The sequence below is a fragment of the Nilaparvata lugens genome, chromosome 1 (assembly GCF_014356525.2).
Source record: "Nilaparvata lugens isolate BPH chromosome 1, ASM1435652v1, whole genome shotgun sequence".
Classification (NCBI taxonomy): Eukaryota; Metazoa; Arthropoda; class Insecta; order Hemiptera; family Delphacidae; genus Nilaparvata; species Nilaparvata lugens.
Genome location: NC_052504.1, coordinates 61,817,443 through 61,838,698, shown reverse-complemented (window position 1 = coordinate 61,838,698; position 21,256 = coordinate 61,817,443). Strand labels below are relative to the sequence as shown.

At 33.1% G+C, this 21,256-nt stretch overlaps 1 long non-coding RNA gene across 1 annotated transcript; it reads left to right on the top strand.

Moving 5' to 3' along the window:
* Nucleotides 1-11,621: 11,621 nt before the first annotated feature.
* Nucleotides 11,622-20,314, top strand: LOC120353810. Its single transcript, XR_005572620.1, has 4 exons — nucleotides 11,622-13,300; nucleotides 14,602-14,728; nucleotides 15,661-15,780; nucleotides 20,176-20,314. It is a non-coding gene; the product is annotated as an uncharacterized LOC120353810 (long non-coding RNA).
* The last annotated feature ends 942 nt before the right edge of the window (nucleotides 20,315-21,256 follow it).

Here is a 21,256-nt window from a genome sequence, read left to right as displayed (position 1 = left end):
TATCCTGTACGTGCATACGCCAGCTCTTTACTTTATATAATTATTATAGATATAGTTATCGACTGCAAGAGATAGGACTGTGGAACAGAATAGTGGTGAAACTATGATAGCGCCAGAAGTGTCTCAAACACAATAGTAGGTACTACACGAACTTTTTGAAAGTAATTTGAAAAAATGTTAAAACAACAGAATCCTTATCATTCTACCTTCATTTAGAGAGGCTTTTGTTTGAGCCGAATGGAAATCTATTATAAAAAAATGAATGTCTGTTTGTGTGTTTGTTTGTATGTTTGTTTGTTCCCTGTAGACTTGAAAACTACTTGACATAACGGCATGAAAATTTGAGAATATGTTGTGTGAATATTGGGGATGGTTTCTGAACAGGGGGGCTAATATAATTATTTATTAATCCATTTTACAGACATATGTTTTCGAAATTTTCGGCCGAGCGGCTACTGAAGAACGAAAAGATGATCATGATTCAAGATCATATTGTGATAATATGATTCAGCATCTAAAGTTACCAGCTGTAATAAACATATCACCCTGTGATAAATTATTGTGTACTGGTATTAAAACGGTAGTTTGGAGTTGAAGTGTAGTTGATTGGTACCAGCTGTTGATAATGGTTCCTTAGAAGACCTATACAAATAATTATCACTCCCTTATCATTGAGAAACTGGAAAATGTTGAAAAAAATTATTTACCTAATGAAAGAGAGTATATACAGAGTGATTCATAATTATGGTAAAATACTTTAATACGTGATAGTAGAGGTGGTAATAAGAAAAAAAGTTCTTATAAACTTATATCCATAAACGCTTCATTAGCGAGCTATACAGGAAGAAAGATTTCGCCCTGAATTCAGTTCCTCTGGTGAAATACACCGACGCTGAATTGTTTGGGGACTAGTTTTTGAAAAACTTATGCTGGACTCATGTGGAAAAATATCTGAAAAAATTGAATAAAAGTAGTCTGGAAGCTGTAGTGTGAGTAATTTTTGAGAAAAAAGTTGAAATATGAAAAAAATCTAGGTAGAAAAACACAGACTTCTACGTTCGATGCCCAATAACATTCTTCAATGATCAGTAAACAAATAATTTTTCGCAATAAAAATTGTAGAGAATTTAATTCTGAAAAGAATGATGCAAGCTGTGTAAACTAAATTCAAATAAAATTTGGATAAAATGTGTAGTACATTGCACCACAAAAATTTGCTGTTTTATGAGGAGAGAGCTAATAACTCATAGGTTGTAGCTGATTGCCAATAGAACATGGATTTCAATAACAGCTGATTAATTTTGTTTTAAATAATAAAATATTTAAAAGAAATTATCTGCTGAAAATTATTTTCAGAAATATTTTAGCTCACTGTTGAACAAAAAAACAAACTGTAAGTTAGGCCTACTGTTAGTAGCCACGCTATGTTTTTTGTTTAATCTATCAACCAGTTATTTGTAACCATTTCACTTTGCTTTTGTGTTAAGTGTTAACTTTTTAAAAAATGGCAGGTAATTTTAGACATTATTCATACTCCGAATTAGCTGACATGCATTTAATGTATAGAATGGGACACTACTGTAATAGTACTGAAGCAAGACGTTTGTATCAAGAGAACTTTCCTAATCGAGTATGTCCAAGTTCAAGGTTTTTTGCCACTATTAATCAACGTCTGTCTGGAACAGATTCTTTGATATCCAAAGAGCATATTTATGCAGGCAGACTCCGATCTAATAAGACTGTTGAGTTAGAAGAACAAGTTCTTAATGACATTTATGAACATTCCGAGAAGAACATGAGAGAATATTGTCAGTGCAGTTTAATGTCAATCAATCTATCATTTGGAGGATACTAAAAGAGCAACAATTACATCCATACCACCTCCAGAAAGTTCATACTCTATTGCCACGAGACTGTATTCCCTGTGCTGGTATTTGCCGATGGTTTTTAGTAAAACTTGTTTACCCAAACTTTTCAACAACCGTTTTATTTACCGACGAGACACACTTCACAAGAACAGCTATCGTTAACGTCCACAACTAACATATTTGGGCAGCTGAGAATCCTCATGCCATCAAATCTAATCTCCCACAACATCAGTTTTCAGTAAACATTTGGGCAGGAATCATAGGAGATCATCTACTTCTGTTCGAGCTTCCTCCCAGGCTTAATGGCATAATCTACTAGTCTTTTGGTATAAGTTTAATGTCATTTAGATATGCTACTTTCATATAAAGAAATAACTTTTCATAAAAGACCGAATATTTTATTGGCAATAAGCTACAACTTATGAGTTATTAGTTCTCTCCTCATAAAACAGCAAATTTTTGTGGTGTAATGTACTACATAAGAATACATTTTATCCAAATTTTATTTGAATTTAGTTTACACAGCTCACATCATCCTTTTCAGAATTAAATTCTCTAAAATTTTTATTGCGAAAAATTATTTGTTTACTGGTCATTAAAGAAAGTTATTGGGCATTAAACGTAGAAGTCTGTATTTTTCCACCTAGATTTTTTGCATATTTCAACTTTTTTCTCAAAAACTACTCACACAACAGCTTCCAGACTAGTTTTATTCAATTTTTCAGATATTTTTCCATACGAATCCAGCATAAGTTTTTCAAAAACTAGTCCCCAAACAATTCAGCATCGGTGTATTTCACCAGAGGAACTGAATTCCGGGGGAAATCTTTCACCCTGTATAGCTCGCTAATGAAGCGTTTATGGATATATGTTTATAAGAACTTTTTTTCTTATTTTTACCTCTACTATCACGTATTAGATTATTTTACCATAATTATGAATCACCCTGTATTATATAGTATATATGTATAGTATTCATATTGCATTCATTAATTACTGGAAAATGAAAGTGTATTTTACCATTTTTTGAATTTAGCTCAGCTATATTCATCCTAAAATGGAAAGAATATGGAATTCTGTGTGATTCATCGTACATCGCATATTTCCTGGACCATATATCGACAATCTACAGCTATGAAAACATTGAATATTTTTCTTTGAAACATTGATATAACCTTTTTTTAAATTGAAAACTTTACTGATAGATATTACTGCCAATTGATTGAGAAGAATAATATGTTCTCGGAATAATGAATACTGCAAGACTAACCACATAGGAAGTCCGTATTGAGATGTGAATGAACATGTTGATTGTCCGATAAATTTCATGATTCACCAAATAAAGTCAAGTGTAACATGAGATACATTGGCGGTACGAAGTTCGCTGGGTAAGCTAATTGTAAATTGAGCTTTATTATTAATAGACAACGCTGAAACAGACAGGCTCAATCACCAGGAATACTATAAATCTATGAGGGACCAGTAAGCCATTAAATTTGAGTAGTTCAATTACTTCCATTATGGACACTGGATACATTATGGACAATCAATACTTATGAAATTTATTAGCTACCGCACAGAATAAAAATATTTTGATTGCAGTGACCCTGACTACTGTATTATGAATAACCATTTGGATCAAATATAAGGAATTACTCGCATCTCTCATCAACTCGTAATTTTTATCCACAAAATATTAACAAAAAATATATATTAAGTTATATTTAATAAACTCACGGCTAGTACTCAAGTTTGTCTTTTTTCTGGCCGTGCTACAAATAAATGTAGGTATATGTTTGACATTTTGTTTCTGTAATATTGTTGTCTATTAAGAAAGTTTTCAATGTGATTTTTGATGGCAATAAAATTTGAATTTAAAAAAAAGAATTATCATCAAACTCCTAACCAAGGAAAACCTTTGTGCTCTGTTCTAATCGGAGTGTATCAGCTCAATATACGTACAACTGATAGAAGACGCAAACCGAACTGGCCAAGCATACAACGATGGAGCAAACACGTGGTAAGCTCGCGCTCTCAATCAACGCAAAATCAATTCGATCAGCTAATTGATGAAATTGTTTTAAGCTTTCCAATGATTACAACATATGTTAGAATATCATGTGTCAATTATCTCAGTTCCATATGGAGTTCACCTTACCATAAGCTTACTTAATAGGATCCTTTTTCATCCTTTGAAATCCTTAGAGGCAAAATATCTCAAAATCCGTTCTTAGTGCGCATCTAGCATGTTTGAAGAATATTTGTCCAAAGTTTTAAGTCTGTAGGCCAATTAGTTTGAGCTGTAGTGTGATTTTACATCAAAATTTTCGAGAAGTGCCCTCTCCTGAACCCCCCTATGCTCCTGATTGGAATTTTTCTGCATAGATCTGATTTTTTTTCGTACCTGAACGAAAAAGTTCTTCATGATTTTTCTGTGCAATGAACGGTTAAAAAGTGAAAATTTTGGAGGGCTCAGCTCCCTCAGGGGGGCAGATTTCTGAAAATCCTTTCGTAGTGGATGTTTTGAGGCTACAATAAACAATTGTGCGAAATTTCATGTTTTTAGGCTTAGTAGTTTGGGCTGTGGTGTGATTTCAGTTTGTCGGGGCTTAGCCTTTTAGAAAGAGGTAGAAGAAGAAGAAGAGAAGAAGAAGAAGAAGAAGAAGAAGAGAAGAAGAAGAAGAAGAAGAAGAAGAAGAAGAAGGAGAGGAAGAGGAAGAAGAAGAAGAAGAAGAAGAAGAAGAAGGAGAGGAAGAGGAAGAAGAAGAAGAAGAAGAAGAAGAAGAAGAAGAAGGAGAGGAAGAGGAGGAAGAAGAAGAAGAAGAAGAAGAAGAAGAAGAAGAAGAAGAGGAAGAGAAGAAGAAGAAGAAGAAGAAGAAGAAGAAGAAGAAGAAGAAGAAGAAGAAGAAGAAGAAGAAGAGAAGAAGAAGAAGAAGAGAAGAAGAAGAAGAAGAGGAAGAAGAGAAGAAGAGAAGAAGAAGAAAAGAGAAGAAGAAGAAGAAGAAGAAGAAGAAGAAGGAAGAAGAAGAAGAAGAAGGAGAGGAAGAGGAAGAAGAAGAGGAAGAAGAAGAAGAAGAAGGAGAGGAAGAGAAGAAGAAGAGGAAGAGGAAGAAGAAGAGAAGAAGAAGAAGAAGAAGAAGAAGAAGAAAGAAGAAGAAGAAGGAGAAGAAGAAGATAGATTATTATGTTGCTTTGGCCTGTGATGTGTATAAATGTCCTGTAACAACTAAAGGTGCGTCCACACATGCCGAACCGAACTTCGAACCGCACAGCAAACCGTGCATTCCTCCGAACTTCTTGCCTTTCAACGAACATGAGCATATGTTTCATAATGTGAAAAATCAGCTGTTAGTCATTCGCTGTACCACACTCCGAACCATTCGCCGTGCCGCTTGTCTCCGTTCTAACTGCTCGCCTCACCTCACTCCGAACGCTTCTCTTGGCTATGTCGAGTGAGTTAACGTGTGTCAGCTCGGCTCCGTCTTCTAACAGATATTTCGTAGGGTTATACAGTTCAATTCACTAGATATTATACATCAAGTTATTCAGTTTCTCGAGCTAAATTCAATAGTGTAATTATATTTTTGATTAACTCACACTCTTTTTATTTATCTTGAAAAAACATTCCTAATTCTTCAGTTCACCTTCTCGCCTAGCCTATAAAAGTGTAAATCCACCTAACGGTACACGATGGTTCGACCGAACAGAGGCACGCCGAAGAATGAGGTCAATGCCCCGAAGCCAGGGCCAGCTATTTCTGGATCACTGTCCGAAGAGACCCTCCGAATTACTCGACAGCAAATCGAAGAGTCTGTCCATTGTGCTGTATCAATGGCTGTGAAGTCTATTTTCGAGGAACTTCAGGCATTGAAGGAGGAAAACAAACAGCTGCACGATAGAATTCGTGAGCTGGAGGTGTCTTGTCACCTGAAGTTCCGACGACCTCGAGCAATATGGGCGCCGATATTCCATACGTATTTTTGGGATCCCGGAGTGCGACAAAGAAGACACGGACCTGCTGGCGCTCGATGTCTTCAACAAGGAGCTGAACATGCCCGTGACTCTGGCGGATGTAAACCGCTCGCATCGCGTTGGAAGGCGTCAACCACCTCAACAAGGGCAAGCTAAACCCAAGGACCGACCCATCATAGTTCGACTCTGCAGCTACCGGACCAGGAAGATGATCTTCGACGCTAAGAGGAAGCTGAAGGGCTCCGGCGTCACCATTTGCGAGGATCTGACTGCGGAGCGTCTCAAGATCCTCAACGCTGCGGCCGACCGTCATGGGCACAGGAATGTCTGGTCATCTGACGGGAGGATTAAGATCTCTATTGGCGAGGGAGGATCCAAGAGGGTCCACACAGTCGAGAGGATGACCGACCTTCAAAAAATAAAGGTAAATTGAATCATTTCAGGATTCAATGACTAAGGTGCCCTTCACTACAATAATAGGAAATTCGTATTGATAGATTTCACAGTAGATATACCTTGGCATTTTCCATGAGCTGGCTTTCTGTTCTATAAATGAATCCTTCCACTGCTATTTATGATTATATATAAGGCAATTATTTCAAACTGAAGAGATCCACATTTGTTAATACTGATTAATAATTTATCTTGATATTAATTCCCAAAACTATGTTCAATGCATCAACAACTTTACTCCAGAGGGTACTAAGAAAATCATTATCTCTATTCTTACTAATAATTACATCTCTTACCAAAAGTATTTCCATAATTAATAATTATTTTCGAAATGCTAAATTACAAATAAAATGGATGATTAACATACGTTATAGATATAGATGTAATCTATAGGTAAAGATAGTAATCTCTTCTATATTAGGTATACATAATGATATCTTCTACTATTGCCACAGCTCGAACAATAAAAGCTAATGTGTGAAGAGTTATTGATGGAACAGAGAGGTGGGTATTCTGTTCATATGCTTATAAAGGGGCTGTGTTTCATTTAACGTTATCTTAGACATTCATCACTAAAATATTACAGTACTCAATTTACTACTTTTATCGTTATTGCAACTCCCAATAGTTAATTATACTTCTAATACTATATAATATTTTTTAAACTTCACCGTTCAATCCTATTTAAAACTTATCTAAAATAATCTAGCTCTTTCTCAAGCGTCTCCTCTACTTCTTATTTTTCTTTCTCATTTCTTGATTTTTGCAATGATGATTATTATTCTTTCCTATTCTTCTTCGTCTTCTTCTTCTCCTTCTCTTTCTTTTTCTTTACTTCTTCTTCTTTCCTTGATCAATTCAAGATCACAATACGATGTTCTATTTCTTATTCTATAGTTCAGTTTCATAATTTCTTCTCAATTGTGCACATTCCTTCTTTCTCTTCTCTTCTTCCCCATTATTATCATTATTTTCCCTGTGATTTATCCACTAGCTATCCAGCATGTTCAAATGTTTATTTCTCTTTCTATCTCTATTATTTCTCTTTCTTCCTTTTCTCTTTCTATCTGATTACTTTCCACTAATATCCATATTTGATATTCGGTTCTTTCTCACATTAAATCATACTATTCCTCTTCCATTTTATGCAAATATTATTCATTATCAGTTGTATTATGTATCTTTTCTCAATTGATAACTTTCTTCAAAGATCTTTCGTTTTTCTGCTGGCTTTTTCTTCTCTTTTGCAGTTTTTAATGGATCCCTTTTCGCTCTATCTCCACCTTGAACACGATCTTCCACTACTGGATTCCATCTCTCTCTATCTCAAATTGGACTCGATTTTCCACCACTGGATTTCATCTCTCTCTGTCACCACTTGGACTCGATCTTTCCACTACTGGATTCCTACTTGCACAATCTTCACTTCGACTCGATCTTCCACTACTGGATACCTTCTCGCTCTACCTCCACTCGGACTCGATTCTTCCACTACTGGATACCTACTCGCTCTATCTCAATTTGGACTAGATCTCCCACTACCAGCTCTTCCTCAATCTTCATCGTATTCACCATTAGGTGAATTATTCACCGTATAATCACCGTAACTCCACAGATCACAACATCTACATCTTATTGATGTGTTTAGTGAATTTTTTGAACTAGTGTTTTTAAATAGTGAAGGGAGCCGAACTGTCAAGGCATACAGGATGCACTCGAATCAAGAGACTTTTTCATTTAGGTTAAGTTTTATCAGTTTCATCCCCATTTTCCTCGTCATGTGTCGTTCTGAGGTCGGTTCACGATTGGTCTGCTGCTTCCATGATGCCTCTCACTGACACGTCAGCTCGCTCGCCCTCAAGTAGGTATGATTATTTCAATAATAGTAATAATTACGCAGGTATGTTTCTAGCAAATAAGCTCCACTCTTCCAAAAAACTTTTCAAGGCAGCTCACCTTAACGTCCAATCCCTCAGCTGCCACATTGATGAACTCAGAGCAATCTTCCGTTCTCAGGACTTCAATATAATTGGAATTTCCGAATTATTTTTGAAGCCTATTATTTCCTCAAATTTTGTTGCATTACCTGGATATAATCTTTTCCAGAATGATAGATTAAATAAAGCTTGTGGGGGTGTAGCAATTTATGTGAAAGATGGTATCAAAACAAAAGTTTTAATCACATCTGAACAAGAGTATTGTTCCAGACCAGAGTTTATGCTATTTGAATTATCCTTATCTAGTACTGATAAATTACTCGTTGGTATCTGTTATCGCCCACCAAAAATAGGTCATTTTACAGATTTCGAAAGTGCCTTGCTTTCTCTTATGCCTTGTTATAGCCGTATACTAGTTATGGGGGATATGAACACCGACTTGAACATGACAAATCGTAACTTTGACTACTTTCAACTGACTACTATTTTCCAATGCCTAAACATGACTATTTTACCTCTCGATCCAACTCATCATACTAATGTATCTGACACACTCATTGACCTTCTCATTGTTAGTGATCCTAACGAGGTTGTTCAAGCAGGCTAAATCCCAGTCCCAGCTATTTCTGGACTGTGTACTTTCCCATAAGATACCTAAGCCAGAACAGAAAATTATCACTTATAGAGACTTCAAAAACTTTGATGAAGCCGCCTTCCTGACTGATGTGGCTCAGACTCCATGGCATCAAATTGAAGCGTTACCCTCAGTTTATGACATGGTCAAGACTTTCGAGAATTGGACTTTGACTTTGTATGACAAACATGCACCTTATGTGACAAGGAGGATTAATAGAAAACGACGAGTACCGTGGATGACTGAAGACATACTTAAGATGATGGGACGTAGAGACAAAGCACATAGAAAATTTAAAAAGACATTTGACTTGGACAGTTTGATAGAGTATAGGAGCCTTAGAAATAGAGTTAAACAGGAATTACGGAACTCAAAGATTAGGTACTTGAATTCGTTTATGACAAACAATAGACAAGACTCTAAATCACTTTGGCAGGGAATAAAAGAATTCGGGCTTGGCAAACAGAAACCGAATCCACAAATAGACTTACCATTGAACAATATAAATGACCATTTCGTTTCACACTCTAACCAACGCGACAAAGTTGTCATTGCTAATCATATCGATGATCTTGAAGAGCAGGTTACAAACTTAGATTTACCAATTACTGATCAATTTCATTCCCATCCAATCTCAGAAGAAGACACTTTCAGAGCAATTCAACGTATTCATAGTAATGCTACGGGTGTAGACAAAATTCCTATTAAATTTATCAAGAAGATGTTATTTGCTCTTTTACCAACCATTACATCCATTTTCAACAAGTCACTTGAAGAAGGCATTTTCCCTGAAAACTGGAAGTTTGCTCTGGTTCGCCCTCTAAATAAAGTTCCATCACCCAATAAAGTTGAGGATTTTAGACCAATCAGTATTTTACCTGCATTGTCCAAAGTGCTAGAAAGACTCATTCATGCTCAAGTTGTAAAATTTCTAGACAACAATAGTAAGCTTCATAACTTTCAATCGGGCTTTGGAAAATTCCATTCAACTGAAACAGCTCTGCTCCGTGTCACTGATGATATAAGGTTAGCTATGGACCAAAGAAAATGCACCATCCTCACCCTATTTGATTTTTCTAAAGCATTTGATACTGTTGATCATACAGTTCTTCTGAATAAGTTGGCTATTCTTGGTTTCAGTCACAACTCGTTAGTTTGGTTTAAATCCAATCTATTAGGTAGGAAACAATGTGTACCTGTCGGTGACAAAAAGTCTACTTGGAGAAACTTTATGCATGGAGTACCACAAGGTTCAATTTTAGGCCCTCTCCTCTTCACTTTGTATGCTAATTACCTTTCTTCCATTATCAAATTCTCCAGTTTCCATACTTATGCAGACGACCTTCAAATCTATTTAAGCTGTCCCATAACAAAAATTAATGAAACAGTTGGAATAATGAATCAGGATATCAATTCGATAGTGGAATGGACAAGGAAAAATGGCCTTAAGCTTAATCCCATCAAAACACAACCCATTATAATTGGATATTCTCGTCTTATAAACAATATTGACCTTGAATCGATTCACAAAATTAGTGTAGATGGTAATGACATTCCTTACTGTAGCTCAGTTAAAAATTAAGGCATTATTATGAATAATACTCTTGACTGGTCAGAACAAGTGAACAAAACTTGTAAAAAGGTATTCTCAGCCATGCATGCATTGAAGAAAATGCACGATATTCTCCCTAGAAACATTAAATTATTATTGGTTCAATCTCTCATCTTCCCACATTTAATGTATTGTAATTCTGTTCTTAACGATATGCAAGTCACTCTGAATGATAAACTACAGCGTTGCCAAAATTATTGTCTACTCAATTCAGTGATAGAGCTATTGATAAATTCATCTCAAACAAAAATACTTAATAATAGCCTGTATCAGAGTCGAAGGAGAGGTAAATCAAAGATAAACCAAATTTCCTAACTCTTTTTTTAGGAAAGAGGCTCCCACAAACTTGATCACAATTGATCTGTAGTACAAAGAAACCCATCAGGAGATGTTTTTCAGTTAGGTAAAACCTTCAATATTTTGATGTTATGGGCAGTTCCAACACTTTGCATTTACTTTTTAATTTATTAATTCAAAAGTTCTTTCACACACTTTATTCACACTGTTCTTCCACACTCTAATTACACTGTTATTTCACATTTTATTTACACTGTTCTTCCACACTTTAATTAAATTTTCCACTCACACTTTATTTACACTGTTCTTCTACACTTCATGTAAACCGTTGTTTTGTAGAATTGAAGCTCTTTCTTCTTATCGCTCGTATCCATTTTCGTTTCAAAGTAATCTTTCGAAAAAGTAAAAAAACCGTTTTAAACTTTAAAACCGTACGGAAACTTTTGGAATCTTGTTATAATTCCCGCAACAATTAGGTACCGGTACACAGCAGTATCCCAATGATTTAAAACCCCAAATTCATTATTACTTTTCACAAACAAATATTAGAAGAATGATAAACAAACCATATTCATTGAAATGGAACACCGTTAAAATTGAATTTGTAATTCATATTTTGTTGATTACCATATCAGATGTGATAACAAGCATCAGCGCCCTTATTCAATACCTACTATTACTTACTCGCTTGCTTACCGCCAGTAGATCATCGATGATCTACATGTGAAGACGTCATAGTTTATTAGAGATCAGTTGTAGGGGCCTGAAGTAATAGTAGGTATTGGTTAAAGCCGATTTGAATCGATCTTGAATATAGCTTGCTACACATTCCCTTGGATTTTGTTTCTATTGTGAGTGTCAAACAATCCTCGAGTAGCCTATTCTACATTGTCTTCTTTACATTGTCTATTTCTCATTGTCACTTCCAAAATCTCCTCTAATACAGGGGAGAAGAGATCAACCTGTAGTGTTCATCCCACACAGCACAAAAAGTTTAAAAAACGTTTAATAAATTAATAAATGTTTAAAATGTATAAATCCGATAAACGTTATGAAAACAACGTTCAATAAACGTTAGGGAATTTTACTAAAATGAACGTTTACTCTATAAACGTTCAATAAACGTCTAGAATGTATATTGCTGATAAACGTTATGAAAACAACGTTTGATAAACTTAGAAATGTTTACTAAAATAAACGTTAGAAAGGTTGGTACAGTATGGAATTTCTACAGTACCTACCCAGTCAACACACTAAGTGAAAATGTTATAAGTGAAAATCAAACATTTTTTTCAGAAGGTGTCTCCTCCCCCCTCACCTGTGTATCTTAATCCCTAAAAATGTCTCAATTTAGGCTTTCTGACCAATATTCCTAAGTGGAATTGAATTCCAATCCCTTTCTATCTTCTTCAAAAATCCTCCAAAAAAGTCTCCAACTCACCGTTATCGAGATAAAGAAAATGTTTTACACAAATTAAGACTGAAATTTTTTGAGTTTTCCAAAAAGTCTCATTTTAAGCTTTTTGTTAATAAATTCGGGTGCAGAATTGCAATTCAAATACTTTTTGTCTTCTGCGAAAATCGTCTAAAATGCACTGTTAACGATATAATTGACCTTTTGCGCTAAATCCAGAGGGACTTAATAAATTTGCCAGATGTTCAAGTTTCCCAAAAAAGTCGAAAAATTGTATTTCTAATCAATAGTTCGGATGCAGAATTGAATTTCAAACACTTTTTGTCTCTTGCGAAAATCGTCTACAACGTACTGTTGATGATATAATAGACCTTTTGCGCTAATTTTAATCCAAATAGGGACTTGGAAAAAATTTGATCGATTTCTAAGTTTCCCAAAAATGTTCAAAAAAGCAGTCTTTTATCACTTATTCGGCTACAGAAGTAGATTTCCAGCACTTCTTCTCAATGCAAAAATCCCGTCAGACGGGCCGTTGACGGGCTACTAACGTTTAAAATTTTAAATAATTGGTAATTGATGATGGAAAATTTTGAAAAAAATAATTAACGATTCTGTTCATGTTATAAACATTGTCCTAGAATTTCAAATGTTTCCAACCAAAATTGAGAAAGTTATATCATTTTTTCAAATTAGATTCCAGTTTGTGCTAAAAATCATGTCACACACCAAGCCTATGAAATAATTTTCAAGTTTCAAATTCAAATAATAATAAACTAGGTACTATTTTATTGATTCCAACATTATTTCAGTGAAAGCACAAATGTCCACCATAAAGAAATCATTAATCCATCCCAGAAATATGGACTGTTATCTGTTTTAATGTTAACAATAAAGATTGTCTATATCAATAACTTTGAAACTCCCGGGGTGATTTGTGCTTGTGCACTACTGCGCTTGAGCGACAGCCATTAAAGATGTCCTCGGCCTGTCTTCTTTAGTTTTCAGTAGTTGAAGGTGAAGTATTGCAGTATTGGTTCGTTGTTTGTTTATCCTTTATTTTATCGCGTCATCAAGTTGATGATGATTTTTGATTGCTGAAGGTCTTAAATTAAGGTAAGATCATTCATTTATGTCTAGGATATTTATTGATAAATTTAATAGCATGAAGTTACCTACTAAACAAAGCTGTTTAGCCTAATAATGGCAAAGCGTTCCCCAGACAAATTTGTAAAGCACATGTTGTTTTTAAAAGCACTATGGTAAATAATTATTATGTTAGGCCCTATTAATAACCCTGATACAACATTAATTGCAATTTTTAGTGTGTATAAGTTAATTTTTTCCATTTTTAAACCCAAACAGTTGATTTAACCAACTGTTAACATTGTTGGTACCTTAAACTTGTAAAACAACTATCAAGTGTGGTTTCGATTTTATGATTTAGGTAATAATTTTTAAACTAGTGATTATATGATTCAGTAATATCATAATAGATTGATTTAATTATTATGAATGTTTAAGATATAAGAAGCTATTGTAAAATGTTACAATAATAAAGCTAATAAGAGAATAGGCCTACCAACTAATAATATTGGTTATTTATAGGCATATTAGGGACTATGGTTACATTTGACCTAATTAACTTTTTGAATACAGTATTTTGATTAGATAAAACATTATTTATTTCAATATGACTAGCCTAGTATCAAATCAACCTCTTGAGAAATACTCTAAATAAACTGTAAATAGCAGCAATCATTCTTATTGATAGGCTACAATTTAATAATTAGTTCAGTACTATGTAAGGTCCTTAAATACTCCCTTGTATTGGTTTATTGTTTTAATACTATCAATTTATTAAAACCATACTAAATTATTACTTCAAAATTTCGGTGTAAATGCACGTCCAGTGCCAACATACCTGTCATCAAATTTTTGGTTGGGATTGATTATTAAGTATGCTATTTTGAGCACAAAATCACAAAAATTAAACGGCGGTCACTTTTGTTTTTGAAATAAACTAAGTTCAAAGTTGCACATGCATTTAACCTATGAGTAGCAGCCATTTTGATTATTGAAATCATCAAATTATGATATTCCTAATCTGAGTTTTCCTAACCCAAAGCTTTTTCTAACCTAAGCTTTATTAACCTAAAGCTTTTCCTAACCTTAGCTACTTATGGTTGCTACTTTAGCATGGGTTAAATGCATGTAAAGTTGTGCTACTTTGAACTTAGTTTATTTTGAAAACAATAGTGACCTCCGTTTAATTTTTTGATTTTGTGCTCAAAATATATACTAAATCGATCCCAACCAAAAATTTGATTACAAGTATGTTGGCACTGGACGTGCACTTTAGCCAAAATTTCTTTCAATTAGATAATTGCTTTCATACATGTTCCATTTGATTTCAGACGAAGATGGGAATAGAACTGCAGATACATATTATACTAAAATCCACCATGACAGATGAATATGATGCCAAGGATTAGATTTGAAAAAAGTTCTTCTCCTCTCTACATTTGATGAAAGCCATTTTCAGTAAGTTGCACTCGTTCAATGATCAAATTTTTCAACATAGCCTACATAAACAAACTTACTTGTAACCTTAACAAACAAACTTAGGCTACCTACAATAGTCTATATTCAAGAATTACTGGAGCAGTTTTAAGATTTTATGTCAAGCCCTATTAATAACCCTAATATAACAGTAATTGCAATTTTTAGTGTTTATAAATTGAATGTTTATCATTTTCAAACACTAAGGCCCGGTTGCACAAAAGCCGGTTAAATTTTAACCATGATTAATTCCGCGAGAGCCAATCAGAGAAGCCGTTTTATCAAAAACGCATTCTCTGATTGGTTCTCATGAAGTTAATCACGGTTAAAATTTAACCGGCTTTTGTGCAACCGGGTCTAACAGTTGATTAAACTGTTATCATTGTTGGTTAACTTCAAACTTGTAAAAAACTATTAAGTTAGTGGTTTTAATTTCATGATTCAATACATTTTAAGCTAGTGATTATATGATTCAGTAATATTATAATAGATTGATTAATATCATGGATGGTTATGATATAAAAGAAGCTATTGTAAAATGTTACAATAATAGAACTATTCATAACACCATTATAGGCCTACCTACTAATTATTAGTTATATTTATTTGGGACTATAGTTACATTTTTGTTAGGGACATGAACTAAATTTTTTTTAATATTTTGATTAGATTAAACCATATTTATTCCAATATGACCAGTATAAAATAACCCCCTGAGAAATACTTTAAATAAATTGTAAATAAAAGCAATCATTCTCATTGATAGGCTACAATTTGATAATTAGTTCAGTACTATGTAAGGTCCTTTAAAACTCTCTTGTATTGGTTTATTGTTATATCATTTACTATCACTTATAAAATTCCTTTCAATTAGAAAATCGCTTTCATACATTTAATGTATCATTTGATTTCAGGCAAAGGTGGGAATAGAACTGCAGACGCATATACCAAAATCCACCATGACAGACGAATATGCTGCCAACTACAGTTTTAGATTTAAAACTCCTTTCTACATCTGATGGAAACCATTTTCAGTAAGTTGCACTATACTATTTCCTAATCACTAAAGCAGTTTTAAAATTTTAAAATGATAACTTTATAATTGAATAGGCTCAGATTTTTAATTTCATATGAAGCAAAAATTTATTGTAAAACAAGCTGCAAATTAGTATTGTAATTTCCAAAGAACCATATTGGAGACTTAAGTCACAATAAATCTCAATAATGTTGGATATGTTACAAGAAGTTTGACGAATGAGTGAACTGGCAGAAGTGTGAACCGCGGCTAGAGTCGGTTTAAGGTTGTGCAAAGGCTAAAAATAACATTTATACTGGTGATATTTTTCAAAGTTTTTCGGTTTGTATATCATCAACCTATCAAAATGAAAAGGTATCCTCAGAAAAACATTTTTTCCGATCATTACTTTTTGAGATATGAGAGCCTAAAGTTTGAATTTTTCGGACAGAACATTTAAAATTCGGTTAAAGATAAATCCTTGAGATTTAGAGGATAGATTCTTCATAGTATTGTTGAACTATTAAAAAAATATTTTCTGAAAATATCCATTTTATCGAAAATACAAGGTTTTTGGGCCACTCTGTATCTATATAGAACAAGACAATTATTTATCATGCAAATATTGATTGGCTCTGAATTTATTTATCCTTTTGTGGATACAATCACAAATCATAAAAATATAATTTGGAAAGAATAGCAGGCTTTGCCCAAAACTATTTTATTCCCAAATTTTGATAATGAATAATATGTCCCAAAATGTTTTTATAATATTTTACTGCTGAAAGTTCAAGTTTAATTTTCATTGATGTTTAAAAAAATATAGGTATAAAAATCAGAAATAAAATATAAATTACTAGCAGGCCCTCTTTTTCATGTCTATATTGACTGGGCTAATATGGTTGCAACTTTGAGTGAGTTAGTGTGAACGCATTACTGGGATAAAACATACCTATAGTCTTTTTTCTTTAGGGCTACCCTGGAATAATACTTGAGAATAGAAATCAAAGAAAAATAAAAATAATATTATTCTAATATTTTTATTTCTAAAAAGAAATATGCCAATTTTAAAATGGGTACTTGAATTTCTGTTTTTATTTACATACCTACAGGTATGGTTTGAAAAACAAATACGGCTATCTACTACAGTGCAGTGTAATATTGCCTAAAACGCTAACCTTGCTAACATATAAAAATTAACATACAATAAAAATAAGTAACATCCATATTTACATAACCAAAAATGTCATATATTCGACTAAAAAGGAATAGCACATTTGCTCCTGGGTGGCACATATATGTGCGACATGACTAATCAACTCCTCCCAATAAAAAATTAGGTTTACTTCATATATACCAGTCAATTAATACAGAATACTCCACACATTCCAAATCATATCACCTGTTGAAATGAATATTTCCTTAACAGTAATTTGAATTACTCTGGAATATCGTTAAATTCCTCAAGTTTCTCAAATTTCAGGGTTTTTCACTCGTGACACATATATGTGCCACTCGGTCTTTATATAGAATGGGAGTGTAAACCAAGGATAGTGTATAGCAGGTTGCCTCAATCGCGTTTACATACGCGGATGAGATGGCATGAGCCTACGTGGCAAACGCCGGCTTCCCATAAGAATTACATACAAAACACCGCGTCAAATATCACTTCCTCACATAAAAACCGCTGTATTGATAAAAAATATGAATATGCTATTCAATTCGGAAAGAAACAAGCTCCACATCAATGTGTATTTTGAAAACATTAATTCATTTCGAAAAGTGTAGAAAGTCCTTGAATCTATCACTATATTCAATCGGTAAAACCTATTCATATTTGTGAAAAAGCTGGTAACTTATTTGTTTTGGACTTATTTTAAACAATAATATGACAAAATGAAGCGAACTCATTTAATTTTATGCTGGTCGTCCAATAATATTTAAAAATGATTGTTCCTTATTTGACAATTGTTTGTGAAAATTGATAGTTGTATCGTCGCCTGGAATGCTAGTTGCAAGCATTTGTATTAATGATATTTGTTTAAGACTTTATTAATTGACATATACCTAGAACCAATTTAGCGAAATCATGGAACTGATGGTTACAAGTTATTTTTAGAACGTTGAACTGTCTGGTTACTAATAATTATTTCAGTTGTCTACTGGAAAGCGTAGTGCCAACACGTTGTTCTTGTATTGTGTTTTTGTTTCTGCTCAGTGCAGTATTATTATTATTAGTATATTTTATCGATTATTTTCATGGGACACAAATCTACACAGGAAATACCATATATTATTCACGGTAGTATGATATTTTTTATTTCAATGTGTCCATGGGATACTTATGAATGCAAAAAACACTTGTGTAAAGCAAGAATAGATCTTAATTATAATTTAAATAGTTCATCAAATTATGACTTCAAATAATATAACATTAATTATTCATGAAATTATTCAACTACTTTACAGTACAGTAGTGTAATGCGTTTTATTTTTTGATAAAATAACAGCATTAAAGTCATTAAAAGTCATGATTATCTATTTTTTTATCATAATTGGGATAAATAAGAATCTTTATAATGTTTAAATGATGTTCATATATTCTTAGGGCTTATCTAGACTGTTTATTTTTGTGATAAAGCTAGGCAACCGTTGATGGGTTCGCATTGCTATCTTTCAGGAGTTGTTGATAAAATAACGTTAATATCCTGAAATTCCTAAAGAAGCTGTTAGTTCTTTCCACAGACTTCATAAGGATAAAATTTCTAAATGAGAATGGAATCTGTTTAAGAGAAAGAACTAAAACGATGCAGAAAAAACTAATAGAAAGTACAAAAACGTATTTGAAATGGTATTATCAAATCAAATTGTGTGTTCAAACGATTTGTTTTAGACTCGCCGGTAACATTTATAGGATTTTTACTGAAAATTAGTTTGATATTGTTTCAAAGGGGATAAAATGCTGAACATTTTGATGTCAATCACTTCTATGTAAAGTTGATGGTTGATTTGCTATGAGGGCTCAAAGTTGGCATTTTTACATTTGAATGCATGTTAAGCCAGGGCGAGAGGTCGCAGCATGACGTCACACCATAGCAGGCTGCGTTCTCCACGCGTCTTATGTGATCAAGGCAACCTATTATTATACTATTCTTGCTGAGTGTAAACCACCTGAACCAACCCATTTTATTTTCAATTATAAGGAAATAGCAGTATCATCAAAGGCCAATGACATACATATACGTACACAAAATTCATCATTAGTAAATTATTATTATTGATCATGTTTTCAAAGTATAAAATAAAAATCCAAGAAAATATTTGACTTACAGATAGAAAATTGAATTGTCCAATATGTTGTGAAATGAAAATAGTTCATTCAATAAACTTATTTGTGAATAAAACAATCATGTCAAAAAGGCTTTCTTTTATGAAAGTATGGAATAATCATATCTCATCTCCCAATTAACGGAATGACTTGACATTTGGAACTTAAGGTCCTTTCACTATAAGGATCCGACACGAACAATTTCGATCAAATGCAATTCAAGATGGCGGCTAAAATGGTGAAAATGTTGTCAAAAACAAGGTTTTCCGTGATTTTCTCGGAAACCGCTCCAACGATTTTGATCAAATTCATACCTAAAATAGTCATTGATAAGCTCTATCAACTTTCACAAGTCCCATATCTGTAAAAATTTCAGGAGCTCCGCCCCATCAATGCAGATAGAATCCCAATTATCAGGCTTCAGATACAATTGAAACAAAAAAATCAAGTGGAGTAGATTGACCATGAAAATCTCTACAATAATGTTCAGTAACATTTTCACCTAAAATTGAAAATAAGCTTTAAATTCGAGAAAATGTGATTATTCAATTGCAAATTATTGTTGATTCTATTAAATCATTCACTATGAAGAGATAGCAGACCTCATGTGTGTCTCCAGCGTTATTACCCTGTCACCAGCTGGCTCAAATCACTGAATAGTAGACTTGAGATGCGCGGGAACAATAGCGTCAGGTGATCAATTTTCATAACGGCAAGGAAAGTTGTGTGAGTGCGCCACACCAGATTTTTACATTTCATTTCAAAAGATGCTCCCGAAATGCTCGAGACCCTTTATTCTCTCGTTTGACAGTGTGCCAAACTGTCATAAATGTAAATGAGATGTCCTTATGAAGGTCTAAGTCAACCACTTATGAGGGGTTGAAATTCATTTATGTATGTCAAAAGGTAGAGTATTCGACCAATAACTTATCCTGAAAGTTACAATATGTATATCAGTCTCCAACTTATAAAAGTTTTTAAGCTACATAATCAGCATTCTGAGAATTGATTACCGAGAAATTTTATATTTTACTCATAATAACCTATTAAGTTATCCCACTAAACTGTACATTTCATATTTTACAGGACCAAGAGCAGAGAGACTACGCCTCATGAAGCTCAAATCGAGGACGATAGCAGTTCAAAGTAAAAATATATAATTAGTAATAAATTGAAAGTTCAATTTTTGTAATATTTAATAAAAATCATTGAATTTTATTGAAAATAATGCTTTCTTATTTACATTTTTCGCTCATATAGATATACTCTGAAGTTAAGCTTTAAAGAAAATAAACTAATATAGATATTAATATATAATATTTAATATTTTAATAGATATTCAAAGTAATAATTGATGTGTTACTCAGATGTATATGAACTGTATTCCATTTGAGGTGTTGCAAGCATAGAGGGCTGTTGAACTAGAGCAGATTTGATTTAATTAATTCATCGAATGGCGAGTGACTCATGCACTGCTCCCTCTCAGGACAGTCTGCAAGCTGTTATTGGTTAGCAGAGGTCGATCTCGACTCAATCAATACAACTACAGAGACAGTTTATAGACTGCCCTGACAGGAGAGAATGAATAAGTAATTTGCCATTCACAGGAGAATTTTAAAGAATATTTCAATTTGAATAATATTAAAAATATAAAATGTATATTAATAATCTGATTCAGTGCAATCCAATATAAATGCTTAATCATAATTCAAATTTCATCCAGAATTTGAAATAAATCTGTAATTCTTATTATTCATGATTCAATTATTCTTCCAAACTAATGCTCCAATCTTACTATTGCCTTAATACTCTATTTCTATACTCAGTGGACATCCATAGATTCTATATGTAGATGAAATCTATATATATATATATTATATAGTCTATATATATATATATTATATAATCTATATATTATATAGATTTCATCTATATAATCTATATATTAATGAAATCTATAATATATATATATATATATAATCTATATATATATAGATTTCATCTATAATTATATAGAATGTATGGATGTCCACTGACTATAGAAATAGAGTATTAAGGCAATAGTAAGATTGGAGCATTAGTTTGGAAGAATAATTGAATCATGAATAATAAGAATTACAGATTTATTTCAAATTCTGGATGAGATTTGAATTATGATTAAGCATTA